Genomic DNA, 13,735 nt, shown 5'->3' on the forward strand with positions numbered 1-13,735 from the left:
ACAGAAGAACATCTACATCTGACCTATTAGCTCAGGGCTCATATTGAGGGGGTGACTCAGTGTATGGTAGGGGTGAAGGGCAGGGAACACAATCCTCCTTGTTACAATAAATTATTTAATTCAATATATAGGAGGACAGATGGGACAGAGAGTTCTTCTAGTTAAATATTTCCTATTTGAACCCTACAGCAGTGGATCCATACTTCCATACTTTGTGTTTACTGTGGGATGGGAAGCAGGGAACAAGACTAAAAACAAAGCTTTTTTGGGGACATGTATTGCTGCACATCAATGAGGCCTTAATTCAGGGACCCTGAGACCTGAAGTTAATGGGACTGCTACGGTGCTTAAAGTTACGCACGTGCTTAAGTCCCTCTGACCGGGCCTGAAAGGGGCACTTCTGCAACCCAGTAACTTCCACTGGGTCTTCAAACTTACTTCATAATTAATCATCAGAATAAATACTAACATTCTGCATATACTTATTAAGATTTTAGATTCTAGGAACACAGACGATTGTTGTTAAACTCACAGTCCATATCAGAAAGCCATCCAGCAGCATGGCCCAATAAGATAAATTAACTTACCTCTCAATATATTGAAGCAGCAGACTCACTCACTGCCTCCCAAACACCACCCTGATCCCTAAAACCCCTCTCCTGTATTTGGCCTTTACAGGGTGCCCTGACGGTCTGTAAAATCAGGCCATTTTAGACCTCACAGAGCCAAAGAGTCCCCAGAGAGAGCAGTTGGCAGTCTTTGTGAACAGACTCTACTTTGAGCACCTCTGCTGATGACAGCTGTGGCAACGTGTGAGGGACAAGGAGAGAGATGACCTATCAGGTAGGCAAGCCCAGGCCATCTAGAACTTTATTGGTCAATACCAACATCATAAACTCCATCTTCTAGGTCAGATGAAATGGAGATATAAAGCTGGCTGCCACCTGCACACTGAAAATATAGCACACCCTGCTTCCTCACTGACCTTTCCATCAAGGTTTTCAAAGTTCTTGACAAACAGTAATGAATTAGCGCTCATATTACCCTCCATTAGGTAGGGAAGTAGTATCCTCCTCATTTTACAGGTGGGACACTGAGGCACAGAGATTAAATGACGTGCCCAAGGTCACCCTGTTAATCTGTGTCATAGCCAGAACTAGAGCCCAAGTGTCTCCTGATTCTCAGTTCTCCTGGTCTTTAACCTCAAAACTATCATCCTTCATTACCAACTTGATGAAATCCTGGCCTCACTGAAGTCAATGGGAGTTGACTTGCAAATGGAGTAGATTTGTTGTAAATGGCTCAAAGGCTTTATGCCTTGCCATGGAGGGATGCTAGGAATATTCTCCAATGAATTTTGAAGTAAAAGGGAAAACAGTTCCAGTCAGAGGCTGCCGACAGAGCAGGCCCAGTAGGTGAGAATGGTGAAAACAGTTTGTCTGTAACACTTAAAAGCTTGGGAAAGTATTTGTTAGCAACAGATCAGGAGGTGCAAACAGTTTAAACAGCAAACATAAAACCATGCAGGGCAAGACATGCTGATGATAAATAGCAGTGGCCAAATAGGATTCAACAAATATATTATTCAGTAAATTTTGTGGTATTCAACCAGCTCTATATCTGGTTGAGTGCTATTCAGAGGATAAATTATTTTGCAAGTACCGGTGAAAGTCATCAGATAATATATTTGCCAGATTTTTTCTGCTGCTTGACCAGCCCTAATGAAAATCATCAGCCTATTTCATATGCAATCTTTTCTGGTTTGATTGTTTCCAAGTGCTGGTCCACCCATTCCAGTCAAAGTTCAGCTATTTTGAAGGCATTTAGCTAGAATTAGGACTAAGCCATTGATATATTTATTTTTTCTTTTTTTTTTACTTTTTAATTTTAAAGTGAACTTAACCCCCACACACACTTTCTTACCTAATATTGATTACATCTACTTATTTATTTGAGGGGGAGGTTGCACTGCTGCCCATCACCATAGTATCAGAGTGCCATGTAAAATACTTCGGTTATAGTTAAATCCCTAGTAGGCTTCATGTGGAATCTGTGGCTCTTCTCCATTATCATCTCTAATTGTCTCAATTTAAAACATTCTTTCTTCAAGCAAGTTAAATCTAAGGCACGTTGGACATGAAAGATGCTGTGCATCACTTTAATCCTTGCTTGGTCATGGTCAGAGATCTCCTTCTCTGCCGTTCAGAGAAATCTGTTTTTCCCTGTTCCTGGTGTTGTTCTTTAGCCTCTAATAGTTTTACCCCACACGGTGCTTTCCCCCACATGTTGATATTCTTCCCAAAGCTCCAAATGTCTCCCTGTTGTTCCTGTGCTGTCAGCCAAGCTCTCCGTACTTCTTTTCCAACTCCGCTCATTAAAGCTGCTAAATGATGTAGTGCTTTTCTCTTTATTAGCACATCAGCAGTAGTTTGCCAACTGGCATGTCAGGTTTCTCTGAGTGTTGTAGGAGAGCTTGTACCTCTAAGGTTCCCCACCATTTGCATGTAGGGGTTAGCACAGAGGCAGAGTCCTTCTTTCTCTCTCCAGTAGGAGTCCCAATGGTGGAGATTAGCTTCTCATTCTGCATTTTTGATCAGGGATGAAGCTCTTGCTCAGGGCTTCTCCCCTTGTAAGGCTCCCATGACCTCAAAATGGTGAGAAGGCCACCAATAACCAATACCCATCAGCACCGCCGGTGCCTCTATCATCTACACACTTGATGCTTTGCGATGGCCACTAGAATTTGCCAGCTTGTTCTTCTCCACTGACCTACTTTAGCTATTGCTGGTACTCCTTCCAGTATGGGGAACTCTGGCTCAGATCCACAAAAGGATTTAGCTGATTTCAATGGGAATTAGGGTCCTAAATGCCTTTGAGGATCTGAGCCTTTGGCTTTTTTGTGATAGCACCACAAATTGGTGATACAGTTGCCTGAAAATGCCACAATTGCTGTGCTGCAAGGGACAGCTGTATAATGACTTGGTAGAGCTCAACAATAAAAAACCTAACTGAATTATGCAATCGTTTATTTTTATCTATACAAATAATTCAAAGCAAATTACTAAACTCATAACTCAAAGGAAGTATTTCATGATTTCAGCAAACTTTTTTGGCGAGAGCAAATAGCTGTTAATTCTCCTCTGAACGTATTTCTGCTATTTGTTAATGATATCACTTACATCTGAATGCTTCAGTACCCTTCTAATTTCCCTGTTTGTATTTTTGAAGAGAGCATGACTAATATTGTCCAAATTATATTATGGCAATTAAAAAGACAAAAGGCCTACACACGGATTGATTGAAGAAAAATAAATCTTTTTTAAACAAATCCTTTTTCTGAAACAATTGCATTTCTTTAGATTCTGATCTTTCTCACTGACAACTAAAGCTCTGATCCTGCTGTTGAACCCACTTCAGACCCCATTGATTTCAGATATTAGATTCCGGGACTAAATTTGTAACTGATTTCTAGGAAACGGGATAGGATTCCATCTACATGCCTACAACGTAGTGGCAATGAATTTACAATTATTCACAGTAATAACACTGGGGAGAATGGAATTGTCAACTCTCACAGTTTTATTGTGAGTCTTGCCTAATTTTATATTTTTCTTAAAGTCTCTGCTCCTGGAGTCTCAGTGATTACATGAGAATCTCAACTTTCATTTAGAAAAAAAATAAATAAAATTAAATTAAAAAAATCCAGTGTTCTTGGTTTCAGAGAAAAGCTTGAAAATGTGACCCCTAAAAATTCAGAAACCAGAAGATTAATAAAGAATCCAAAATGTATTATTTTTTTAAATTGTGCTTTGGGGGTCTGTCTTGTGATTTTTTAATGCTTAGATAAATTACTGGGCAAGTTAGTGTGAATTTCATGCTAGTACAGATGACTCATGCAAGATCTTATGCCTCATTTACTCCCTTAGGATCAAATGGGAGTTTTACTTGAATAAAGACCACAGAATCTGGCCCTTACAGGCTGCTCCTGTTCCCACTGAATTCAGGGTCAAAACTCCTATTGCCTTCAGTTGTGTAGGAACAGGAATTTCGTCCCAGATTCAGGAAAGCACTCAAGCATGTGCTTAACTTTAAGCACGTTTAAATTCTATAGACTTTAAGTGGTGAAATGCTTTCCCAATTTGGGATGCTTTCCCAAAGTATGTCAGGGCCTTAGGGTTTGTCTACATTTGAAGGTAGTGTGTGAATAACTCCATATGTAGACTAGCCCTCAAGTGGGATATAAAGACATATATAAAGGTATAAAGACATGCCCAGGCCCTCTAAATTGGAGTAGATTTAATCTTTTCTGAGGGATAATTTGACTTTCAGAGGATTTTTCCCTACAAAGCATTTTTAGTGCTTTGTCTAATCTAGTTTTTCAGTATCCCTCATTCTGAAACCTATCTCTTCTTCAATATCTTCCCTCTAGGAACCCCACTTCTCAGGGATGCATCTTTTGCAGCCAACAACAAACAAAGATCTTCAAATCAAAAGCTGAGGGCGAGAGCTTTGAATCACTTTAGATATCTAGTGGGTTTGCATGGCTGCAACAGCTTGGGGAATTGTGTGGAATCTGTTGTTTTAAAGTACAAAGGGTGATCCAGTTCCTTTAAACATCTGAATGTTTTCTTTCCTCTTTTTAAATCAGTATTAGCAGGAGTTCTTTATTTAAATGATCTTGCTCATGATATGAGTAGGAAGCCTCCTTCCACAGATAGCTTTGTGAGGGAGAAACCTGATAATTCATTTATTTCATGATAATGGCAGGGATAGCTTTAAGGTTTTCACCATCTGTGCTCCTATGGGAAGGAGGAGCAAAGCCAATACAAATTTAACCTTCAGATTTATGCCTCTGTGCCTCTCCATTGTGCCTCTCAATTTTTTTTAATTAACCGTTTCACTGCTGTAGAATAGAATGTACAACTTCCAAATCACACCTTTTTCTTTTCTCAGCAGGATTGAAATTTAGACTTTGGTTACTATCCTAGGCAAGCTACATTTTTAGCAAGCTTTGATCTTGAGCTCAATTCCCGAATCCCCTGTCTGCTCAGCTATGTGACCAAAATATCCAACCTTAATGTAAAGGATGAGTCAATCTTTAATGCTTATTTAATTCACAATCTCCATGCAAATAACCTTACTGTAAAGCAGAATGCACAACTTTTTTTTGTTGGCAGATCTGTTCTTATAGGTAAAAAGCAAGATCTGGTGTATGCACAGGGTTTGATCTTGCAGCCCTCAGACAGGAAGAAATCAGAAGCTGGGTTACATACAGCCAAATGTTTAGCAAAAAAGAAACAAAAATCTATTGATTTGTAAGTACTCTTGTGCTTTTGTATTTTTAGACAGAAGACTCAGGGAGGCTGGTGGCATCTGAAAATCTGCAGGTAAGACTGACCAGTAAAGTTGCGAATAGTCAATTTAGTGAGTAATGATCATAATGTATCAGCTTCCAAAGAGGGTAGGCACCTATCCTTCCTCCCCTGAAAAGCTGCCACTGGGAGGACTGGATTTTCTGTGAGTGTTGTAAAACACCTCTGTCCTAGGAATTAAGTGTTGTTGCAAAGTTGTGGACAGGGAAATGTATATAGTTCTGTGAGTCACAGGACAGGATTATTTGAAGACATACAAAGTCCTTTGCTCCCATTTTATCTAGCTACCTATTGAAACATTTATTACACTTTTTCATACTTTTATCTGAATACCACCTAATTGTTGTGTACATCATTTAATTGTGGTCATTTTCCTATGTGTCGTGGTGGGGGGCTTAGGGAAGCATAAGACTCCCCCTCAGTGTGGGTCAGAAATTTTCTGTCGATTGCTTTTCTATGGAAAATTGGGGTTTCAACTACATAAAATTTTTCATGAAAAGTGCCCACTTTTTGCAGAAATTTTTGACTTTTCCTGTTGTGGGGCATCATGGGAATCCCTGACCATGGTGCATCATGGGAGATGTATTCTGGCTGGTGAGCCTGGCCTGTAGAGGAGAATAGAGCACGATGCACTACAACTCCCATAGGGCACCCTACAGCTTTTCTGAACAGATTTTTTTTTTTTTTTTTGGTTTTCAGCTGAAAAATTCCAATTTTTTTGCCAAAAAGTTAAAAAAAAATCACAGGAAATTTTTGATAAAAATGAAATTTTGTTCAATTCAAAGAAATTTTCTGTGAAAAAAACCTGCCATTTTCTGACCAGCTCTACTCCTCCCTTCTTCCCCTGCTTCTGTTACCTGTTTTGCCAGTCTTTGAACAGGGAGACAGACTCAGCAGGGCTTCTACTTCCCCTTCTGCCCTGTACAAGTGGGCATAGATTTATAGGGAATGGGCCTAGCCTCCGATCTCCTCCAGCCACCCTAGCTGTTGGCTAGTTGCAAGTAAGCTGCTTGTCAAGGCCAGTAATAGAATACAAGGAAGGGACGGTAATATTCTGAGTCACAACTCCTTCCCAGTGTAGATACATGGTGCCCCCTACACTGGCCGTAAACCTATTCCTAACCCTGGATGAATTAGGGACCCAATCTTCCTCTTCATTGACTTCAGTGACAAAATCCCTGTTGACGAGGGTTGGTGAAAAAATTTCAGCTGAAAAATTTTTCAGAGGAAAATTGGGATTTCTATAAAATGGAAATTTTCACAGAAAGTGTCTGATCACTTTTTTTCTTTTTGGTTGGAGAACCAAAAACCAAAACGTTTTTTGTTTTGAGCTGAAAATGCTTCAGTTTGCAGTTGCATCAAAAAAAAAGAACATTTTTTCATTTGGGCCTTTTCATTTTTTTTCAATGAAAAGTCAAAATTTGCAATGAAAATAAAGACTATTTTCCAACCAGCCCTAGTGTTGACTGCAGTGGGAGCAAGAGATGGGCTTATAATTACAGTACGAATGTTTGCACATATGTTTGACATAAACATTGATTGTAGGTTTCAGGTGCCCACAACTTGAACTGAAACTAATCAATGGTATTTGCCCTATATGGTCAATGATATTTGGCCTGCCAGCCTGGGCCAGTCAAGGCAGAGCACTCTGGGATTGGGAACCACAGGAGGGGGCCTGGCCTGGAGGCAGAGTGTGGGCGGCACCACGCTAGGCTGTTTGGGAAGGCACAGCCTACCCCTGCCTATGATACCTGCCGCTCATGGTTGTCAGAATAGGAACAACTCTGACAGAGGACTCCTGTCCTGGAATCCAGCTGACAGAATGCTGAGGATCCTCCTGATTGGTTCACAGCTTCTGTGTAAACCCAGCACCGGAACGGGTAGTTAGTTGTCCATGCAACTGGGTTCCCTCTGCTTTGGACTGCTTCCCCTGTGATACCTGTGCCCAACTGCCTGCAGCTGATCTCCTGGTAGCCTGACCCTGCCTGCCTCCTGACACCTGATTCCCAGTTTGCCCTCTGGCCTGTCTTGGACTCTGACCTCCTGGTATTGGACCAGGCCTGACTCCGAATTCCTGCTCCCACGTCCTGGTTGTGACCAGAGAAGGCTGGTCACGAGATCAGTGGGTGCTCCCTTCTCCCACAGGAAAAAGAATGATCTAAGTCTTCTAACTGAACCATTAATGGAGTATTTCACTTATTCTTTCTGAGATGACTAAACCAAATGTAGGGGGGAGTAGCCAACCTAAAACTTCTTTTAGGTAATGTAATTGCAAATATCATAGAAAAGTAGGGCTGGAAGCGATTTCAAGAGGTCATGTAGTCCAGCCCCTCCACCCTGCCCCCCAGCTGCACTCATAATTCCACAACCTCCTTAAGTAACCTCTTCTAGTGCTTAAATAACCCGATAGTTAGAAAGATTTTACTACTGTATTGGCATAGCTCTTTCCCACCTGCTCTAGCCTTTTGTAATTCCAAGATCATCCAGAACTGATTATTGTTTTCTCCTGTAAAGGTCTGGAGGTTTTAGTATTCTCTTTCTTATCCAATTAGACCCAAAATTATAAAGCCTCCCCCTGATTTTTTTTAGATAAGAAAATTATTCCAGTCACATGCTCCCTGATGTGGCCTAGATGCATATTTCTGCCCCTGCTCCCTCCCCGTCCATTATGAATTTCAAATCACTGGATTGTTAGACTTTAGTTCTCGAGCTGAGTTAAGCAGATCAGTGCCATAATCGTGTGTGTTAGTGACATGTTTCTCCATTGTTATCCAAGTTTGACAAGCCATAACAAATTTATTTGAGCTAAACTATATGCAAGCAGTTACCATATTATTAACTATGCTTACTGCTCTACCTCTTAAAACCTTGTATTATGTGTTGTGGTGTTCCAGCTCCCAGTATTGTTATATTTTTGGAGACTTGTATTTTACTTTGTTTCCAAGAATTAAATGTGTTCTGTAATCATTCTACTTCATTTAAGAGTCTCAAAGTTCTTCACAAATATTCATTAAGGAAACTTCACAGCACTCCAGTGAGGGAGCTAAACATTGTGCATAGATAGACAAATTGAGGTAGAGTGGCGAGGGAATTCCACAAGGTCACACAGGAGGTCAGTGATACAGAACTCAGGAGTGGAGCCCTCATGGAAAATATGTATGAAATTAAAAAAAAAAAATTGGCCAAAAAAAAATCAATTTCAGACGATTTTTGGTTTTCAGGCAAAAAAAAGTAAACAGACACTTTCTGAAAAGTTATTTATTTATTATTATTATTTTATTATTTATATTACAGTAGTCCCCTAGGAGACAGTCATAGACCAGGAGCATACAGTCTAAAAAGACAAGATGGACACAGGGATGGGGACGGGGTAGAACACAGAAGCAGAGTGAACTGTATGATGGCGGTAAACATCATGTTAGTTCCACAATTTTTTTCTGTTTGTTTTTTGGTGGGTTTCGTTAGTCAAAAACCCAATTTCCTGCCCTTCTCCCCACCAAAACAATGTTTGATAGACAATGGAATCCACACACACACACACACACGGCAACCCAGCTCCTGTTGAAATTCTATGAATTTTGAGCATTAAATTCTCATAGATGCTTTTGAAAATTCCAGCCTAAAGGCATAGGGAATTTAAATTTTGTTTTACAATTTATTTCCCCTTTGTTAGTTGTGGAAAAGGTCAGGTTTATGATAAAGAAAAGATTCTCTCATCTTTTTATAAAAACAAAAACAAACTATTTGTCTGTCTTGTTTTCTGAACAGCTTCTGTTTCCTGTGCTACCCCTTGTGGACCGATGTGCCACTTGGTGTTCCAGCAGATGCTGAGCGCTCAAGGAGAGTGAAACGTACACATATCATGGCCAACATTTGCAAATCAGATATCAGCACAGAGACCTCTTCTGGGTTTGAATTTGACCCTGGACTGGACCCTCTCTCAGGTTCCAGGTGCCTCCACAGTCACTGTTTTCACCCCCATTCTCTGGCCAGCATCTGGTGTTGACCCAGATTTCTCCTCAGCCTTCCAGCCAAGCACAAATCGATGCTCAGCTGAGACCGCAGCTCCACTAGCTTCCTCAGCAAAGCAAGCTGCCTCAGCATGGACTTCCCTCTCATGCCTTCCCTGTAGCTGTCCCCAAAGGGCCTCCCCAGTCAGCTGAGAGTATCCCAGCTGTTATGGTAGCCCCAGCTCAGCAGCTCTACCATCACTAGCTGATGTACAGCCCATTCCAGCAGGCTCTTCTGTCCTGCCCCTCTGACTTAGGAGGGATTTGAATGTGCTCATTCTCCCAACAATATTTCAGGAGGTGGACTAGATGGATTTTAGTTTCTAGTGTGAAGCCATCTCTAATCATAGTGCAGTTTGGTTCCTGATATAAGCTCTGATCCTGCACTGAGGTCCACCTGGACATAGGGGACCCTCTGTGCAGAGCTTACTGGAGGCTCGGGGCCTTAAGCAGTATATCATAGAGGGCCCTGAAGCACAAGATGCTGAGCAACTCTTGTAGGTGTTAAGAGCCTTCAACACCCTTTGGGCTTCAGTGTGAGGTGAGGTCACTTTACACTTCCAGGCATTGCTCAACAGCATGCAGGGTTGAGCCCATACAAACCCCGGTTGCCTTTAAAGCCAAACATGCTAATTTATTTACCTACCAATATCTCTGTAACATCAGCCTGGGTTTGGCTTTGAAGGTCTGCATTACCAGATATACTGAGTTGATTGCAAGACTGTAGAAGTGAAGAGTTTTGTCACCAGCTGGCCTCTTCCTAGGTTTTAAATATAACGGATGTTTTAAATCATGAAACAAATGCCTTCTGTGGTCTGGGAAGAAGCAGAGCTTTATTAATTACATTTTAAGAGCATATGAAAAATTAATAATTGCATGGCTAGAATTGTGAATGTATATGCCATCATAGCATCTGGTTTGTAAAACTTCAATGAAATATTTACTTGGTGTGGCTCTGCCCACTTAAAGGGAGACATTTCTGCTATATAGCAGATCTAAAAAAGGAACATATCTCTTGTGTAATGCTGAGCAGAACTCTGGCAATGAGAAGTGTGTTCTGGGAGTCAGGTGCTTAGGATATTTCCCCATGAGATGAGATCATGGAGTAATCTTCTCGATGCTGTGCTATTAGTTTGTAGTCTGTATTTACCCTCTACAGCTAAGAACCTCACTATGAAGATAGTATCAGAGGGGTAGCCATGTTAGTCTGGATCTGTAAAAGCAGCAAAGAGTCTTGTGGCACCTTATAGACTAACAGACGTATTGGAGCATGAGCTTTTGTGGGTGAATACCCACTTCATCGGATGCATGTAGTGGAAATTTCCAGGACCAGGTATATATAAGCAAGCAAGAAGCAGGCTAGAGATGAAGAAACTTCTCCCAGTGTCTTGGGGGTGCGGCAACACATGCACCCACTCTGCATCCAAATCAGAAGTCTGAACGTACCATCCACCCTTAAGTTGTTGCTTTGTTTGCTATCAAATGACCAAGGCACTGTGGTTCTTGCCTTTTTATGGAACTAAATTCCCTCTGAGACAAACTGGCTTTTCCAATTGTTTTTCATTTGTGTATGTGTGTGAATGTAAAGTGATCATGGAAGGAGCCTCACTGACAGGCATGAAGAATGATGACCTCCTTCTAATCACAGAGCAGCCCCAGCATGCATAGAGATGACAAAATCTTCTTCACATAGTTCCACCAATGTGCCTCGACTCTAACCTGGATGGTCCACCTGTGAGGGGATATATGGGGAAAAACAGAGGGTCGTGTTAGTCTCAGTTTCCATGCTGAGACTTCCAGCAAGTGTGCCAATTGCCAGGGCTGCCAAGAGCGGGTTCGGGCCCCAGTGAAAAAAATTTTTTTGGCCCCCCCAGCAAGGGCGGTCCGGCTAAACAGGGCCAACGAAGCCAGCCCCGGGCCCCCTTCCAGACTGCCGGACCCCAGTAATTTGCACTGGCTTCCCCCACCTCTCGTCGGCCCTGCTGATTGCTACCAGTTGCGCTGGTGGTTTTGGTCGACCTGCCCACTGGAGAACATGGCCACTAAACTGCATCTTGGGAAGTAAGTGTCCTTGCAGAAGAAACCAACGTGACATGACTCCTATGTGCTCCAATAAAACAGAGCTAATCATGGAAACTGCTTCAACATATGTTTTTCAAAGAGAAGACTCAGTAAGATGCAGCACGTCTGTGACCCCCTTCCTGATCCAGCAAAGCACTTCAGTCCATGCTTAACTATAACCATGGAAGTAGTCCCATTGACTTTCATGGAAATATTCCTGTGCTTAACGTTAAGCATGTGGTTGTCTGGCTCAGGGCCCATGCTGCACACTGTCACATGAGAAAACCTGAACTGGATTTCCATTTGGTTCCTGGGCTTAGAAGCTCTGCAGGTGATGTATATTCTTCCCCTGAGGAGGATAACAATAGTGATGATATGGCTGATTAAGCTGTACTGTTGATAAGTTCTAAAGTGAGTCCCATCCAGCTCTTCCTGGGCAAAGTTCATTTCTGAATCTGTAGCCACATCTCCAAAGTTCAGCTGTGTTTGTGTCTGAGATTTCTATATGTAAATACCCATTTTGCATGCCAAGTTCCAAGAATATTGTGAACCACAGGTACAATGCAGCTGTTGTCCTGGGGACAAGACTTGGAACAGGAGGTAAGGCATTTGGTACAAAGGGTACCAAGCTGTGCAACTCCCCAGCGCAGAAACTCAGTCTGAACTCAAAGCTAGGCTCCATAATACAAGAACATCAGTTTACTGAACCCTTTAGTTAACAGAGGCAAAAACACTGGCCAGAGAGTCCTTCTTTCCCACTTAAATACAACCCCCTCCTCCTCCTCCCCAAAAGGAAAGGCAACCTTTAGAATGCAATCTAAGGGTGGCGAGAAGATACAATCCCAGCAGGACAACACAGAAGCTTAAACTCTCGTTTTAGGGTTCTTACAGACCATAGGGATCAGTGCTCTTTAAATGGTTAGGTAGATTAGATCCGATCTGAACATCTAAATGTAGGATTTGGATGTCCCAATGACATGCCCATATGTTAAAATTGTGCCCGGAATATGTAAGATGAATCTCAGAGACAGTAATCTCTTATTTTTAGAAAATAAGTTTCTTTTTTTCATTCTCCTCCATACAACCACCCTGAGCTCATCCATAAGTGTTCTACTACCCCATCCACATTTAATTCCTTCTTAAAGCCTCATGTCTGCCATGTCACTTACAGGGAGTTAAATTAAGTTGTATTGAAAACATATTTGTTTTTTTCTACAGCCTGTAATCTATTTGTCTATCCAGCCTGAGAATGTGAGCACATCAGAGCAGGGACCATCCTTCTGTCTCTATGTTTACTCTGCCAAAAAAAAAAAAACCCAACCCCACTCACAGCAGTGACTCTCAGAGGCTGGGTCCACTGACCTGGACTCACGGGGTTTGCGCTCCAAAACTAAAAACAGCACTGTAGATGTTGCTGCCTGAACCCCAAAAGCCATACTGATATTTTTAGCCCCATGGTGTGAGCCCCTGGAGCCCAAGTCAATTAACATGGGCTCTGAGACTTGCTGCTGCCGGTCTTTTTTTTTTTGCAATATAGTCGTACCTTGTGCACATTGTTCATGCTATTATAAATAACTAACAACAATTACTAAGCATGGGAATGAAAGTGGAAGAGAGCAATAATGGAAGGATTAAAGAATAACTAGAGAAAGGAGGAGACAGTAAACATTGGATTTCCAAATGAAATTAATAGGCAGCAGGTTTAAAACAAATACAAGGAAGATCTTCTTCACGCAGCGCACAGTCAACTTGTGGAACTCCTTACCTGAGGAGGTTGTGAAGGCTAGGACTATAACAGGGTTTAGAAGAGAACTGGATAAATTCATGGAGGTTAAGTCCATAAATGGCTATTAGCCAGGATGGGTAAGGAATGGTGTCCCTAGCCTCTGTTCAGCAGAGGATGGAGATGGATGGCAGGAGAGAGATCACTTGATCATTGCCTGTTAGGTTCACTCCCTCTGGGGCACCTGGCATTGGCCACTGTCGGTAGACAGATACTAGGCTAGATGGACCTTTGGTCTGACCCGGTACAGCCATTCTTATGTTCTTATGAAGCAATGAGGTGAGGATGAAAACTGCTACCATTTTATTTTTAATAACAAGCTAATACATTAAGTCCCTGATCCTGGTCCACTGAAGTCAATGAGAGTTTTGCCATAGTCTTCAATGGCAGTAGGATCAGGCCCTAAGCAGCAAAAGGCTAAAATCACCAGTAAATGAAGGGCAGCACTGGAAAATTCTCTGGAATCATTGTAATAAATGTAAAGAATTTTAAAGAGGATTATATAAGGA

At 41.8% G+C, this 13,735-nt stretch overlaps 1 long non-coding RNA gene across 1 annotated transcript; it reads left to right on the top strand.

Moving 5' to 3' along the window:
- Nucleotides 1-582: 582 nt before the first annotated feature.
- Nucleotides 583-9,629, top strand: LOC120374943. Its single transcript, XR_005586371.1, has 3 exons — nt 583-843; nt 5,346-5,387; nt 9,141-9,629. It is a non-coding gene; the product is annotated as an uncharacterized LOC120374943 (long non-coding RNA).
- Nucleotides 9,630-13,735: the final 4,106 nt, after the last annotated feature.

Source organism: Mauremys reevesii, linkage group 1, assembly GCF_016161935.1.
Source record: "Mauremys reevesii isolate NIE-2019 linkage group 1, ASM1616193v1, whole genome shotgun sequence".
Classification (NCBI taxonomy): Eukaryota; Metazoa; Chordata; order Testudines; family Geoemydidae; genus Mauremys; species Mauremys reevesii.